The sequence below is a fragment of the Triticum dicoccoides genome, chromosome 4B, assembly GCF_002162155.2.
Source record: "Triticum dicoccoides isolate Atlit2015 ecotype Zavitan chromosome 4B, WEW_v2.0, whole genome shotgun sequence".
NCBI lineage: Eukaryota > Viridiplantae > Streptophyta > Magnoliopsida > Poales > Poaceae > Triticum > Triticum dicoccoides.
Genome location: NC_041387.1, coordinates 647,982,682 through 647,986,470, shown reverse-complemented (window position 1 = coordinate 647,986,470; position 3,789 = coordinate 647,982,682).

Below are 3,789 nucleotides of genomic sequence, written 5' to 3'. Positions count from 1 at the left end.
CCGGTTGCAAATCCAGAGTCCCCATGACTTCCTCACGCGTCCTTGGTTGGGTGGTTTCACGGATACAACATTAGTTGTTGCACCGGCGGCAAATCCTCTTAGTTCCATTGGAATCAACTTCGCTGGTGAGTACTCACTACAAGTTTGATTGCAATCCAACATTAGCATCTACTCAGTGGATGCATAATAGTTGACAATACTATGCCCTCTTGAGTATGCTGTAAGAAAAGGGCCACATACCTATGGAACATGAATACTTGTGTCTACACTTTTTTTAGAAGTATATAAAATAATTTAGTTTATACTTCCTTGGGTTTATTTACTTCCGACTGATAAAATTTGCTATCTTTTTTCTTTCATCCCCACCGACATTGATGTTGGATTGCCGTCCGACACCGGTTTGGCATGATGACCAGTGGGGGTACTTCCAGTACCTTAAATAATCACTAGTTTTGTCATAAACTACCATACCAATATCAAGGGTCACTAAAGTCATCACGAAGTTACAATATTATCCTGTCAGAATCCACCAAATAGTTTTTTGCAAGAGCAAGACATGGGGAACTCATCCCATGGAAGGCCATCCATGATATTCAAAATAGGGAGCAATATCACTGAAATGCAAGTGGTCTGGCTACCTTCCCTTAATAGCTTAATCTCTAAGGTGAATGATTGGTGCACTAAACCAAAATATTATATAGGACCAGCAACTCATAGTGGGGTCATACATCAATGACAGTTATTACCAAATCAAAAGAGCAAAAGGTAATTGGAGAAGAGCAACTAAATGAATATTTGGAATCAAGTAAACTTTAGCTTAGCAACTAGGTTCCTATAAACAACGTACATACAACCGAAACATGAATGTGCACTCATTGGCCTAAGTAAAAGAGCTCCAAATGTCAATAGGGCCCATTCTTATCAATAGTTGGTCAATGCAACAAAGATAAGAGCTGACACACAAAAATCATTTGATGACGTATGACTCTAACAACAATAGATGGTCAATGCAACGAACGTATGAACCGACAAAAGCATTATCTAACAAGGCAACAACAATGTATTACTCTAACAGCAACAAATGGTCAATGCAACGAACATACAAATTTACAAAAAAAATTATCTAATAAGACGTCAACAATGTATAACTCTAACAACAACAGGTGGTCAATGCAACAAGCATACGAACCTACAAAAATATTATCCAACAAGACGACAACAACATATGTGTTGAAACACAATAGTTGGTCAAATGAATGTGTCTTAGCAACTAAGACTTATTCAAAAACAATTACATGCAAGTGGGACAACGATGTTCATAGATCAGTCTCCATAAAAGGAGTTCCAGAATATCAAGATGATTGATTCTGGTCAATCAAGCAATTCCCAAAAGAAGTTGGTCAATGTGATGCATATTAGAACCGATGAAGCGATATCTAACATTGTTGAATGCAATTAATGACTTGAATAGCAATATGTGTCTAACAATGAAGACGACAATGTATGTTGACAAAGCATTATGTATAGCGATGAAGACGACAATGTATGACCTAGAACGTAATAGTTGGTCAATGCCTCTCGCTTATAGGATGGAAGAAGAGAAGGCGAAGACGAAGGCGAAGCAACTGCCCCAACCTCCTCTCGCTTTCGGGAAGATTCTGGTTGCTGCGCTGCGCACTTGCCTATGCATACTCCACACAGGGAGCCAGGGTGAGCGAGGATGGCATGACTTGGGGCTTGTTTGGGGTCGGGGGTCTGTGTAGTCGGAGGGAGTCGTGCGTGGGAACCCCACTTTTATTAGACCTCAGCGCGGTAGGAGGAAGAGGGGAGGGTAGTGCTCAGTGAATACGCTCTGTGTGCATTAGTTGCTCCTTTTCCGGCGCGTGCGCACATGGTCACCCGGAATGTGGCACTTGCATAGCTATTTCCCTTCTTTCGACGGCTTGAAAAAAGACAACCAGTGTGCACACTTTGTTTTTTCTTCCTACATACACTAGGTTCTTATGCTTTCTTGCGGGGTAATAATGTTTATGTTTTTCTTTGGGAGGGTAGATTTTTGTGTGATAACTACACTATTACATTATTATGGGCACAAAACCGTGCAACCTTTCAATTCTCATCGATTTTAGGGGTTTGGTGGTGATTCTTGATAGGCGTATTTCTTTGCTTCTCGACATATGCACCGATGTTCCGCGACTTTTTCCCCACCTCCACTCGGTTTCCGTTCTTCTGCCACCTCGTTTTGACCCTTCGAGAAGGCGTGTCAAGCGTTTTCTCCGAGCCCCCTGCAAGGAAACGATAGTGACTGCGTTGCTATTTCCTTTCTTTGTTGGCTTGAAAAATGTAAGTAGTATGTCCGCTTTTTTTCTCTTCCTATGTTCTTATGTATTTTTGCTAGGTAAACATGTTTAATTTGCTTTTGGGATCATTGAATTTGTGCAGTAACTACATTATTACATTACATGTAGAGAACCGCATAGCCTTTCAATTCTCTTCGACTTTAGGGGTCTGCTAGCGATTTCTATGCTGCTGACTGTGTTTCTTTGCTTCTCTTCGATACATATTGGTGTTTTGCAATTTGTTTTCCCATCTCCGGTCGATTCCTTTTCTTTCTCTCACCGCGCCATGATCGTTTTGAAGGCAAGTCATCATTTTCTCTGCCTTCCACAAGGAAGTAATAGCGACAACACATCAACAGTAATAGCATCGAGGCCGCAACAACACGCCACCATCTCCTCCGCGTCCTCTCCCCTGACCTCTCATAGCACCGACATGTTTCCCTCCCACCATGTTATCTTCCTCGCTATCCATGGGAGTCTGCGAATCATTGGACCTAGATCTAGTGCCTCCTGTCTGCGTTAGAATCCCCATGGCTTCCACATCCATCCTTGGTTGGGTGATTTCATGGATACCACACAATCTATTGCGGCGGCAAATCCCCTTCTTCTGTCAGAATCAACAATAATGGTGAGTACCGACTATAGGTTTGATTTCAATCCAACATTTACATCTACTCACTGGAAGCATAATAATTGACGATATTATGGCCCTCTTGGGTATGCTTTTAGAGAAGGAGAACATACCTATGGAAGATGAATACTTGTGTCTACACTTTCTTTAGAAGTATAAAAGAATTCAATCTATCCTTCCTTTAGTTTATATTTACATTTTATTAAATTTTTGCTATCTTTTTTCTTCATCCCCATCGATACCGCCATCGGCTTGCCATCCGCCATCGGTTTAGCAACAGGTGGTGAAAAGGCTCGAACTCACAGGGTGCTAGAGCGAACGGTTTACCTTGCATTGCCAATCCAGAGATCATGTCTTCTAGCAACACACAACATCTTGGTACAGAAATCACCGCTTTATTGAAACTAGTGGAAGCATAGTGTTACATTACATCAAGTAGCGAGGCCAAGCGGCACACTCGGTGCGGCTGAACAATAGGTACATTATTTAGTGAACATAATGGGGCCTCGAGCACGGCAGCGGAACAACGACGTAGCGGAACTCCATAGCATAGGGACACCAATGTGGACACGGTCTAGACACGGCAGCACTCCGATCCAGTTAGACTTGCCTGAAATCTGGCATAACACGCGAGGTCAGTACATTGAATGTACTTGCAAGCTCACAACAAACAGAACCATAATGACAAACAATATCATGACATTTAAGCAAGTTAAATGCAAATATCAACATGCTACTCATGTCGTGACCAAACTTGTGCATTGAGTCACTCGGACTCTCTTACCAATAGGTTGCCCCGCAACTTAATAGTGATCGCGA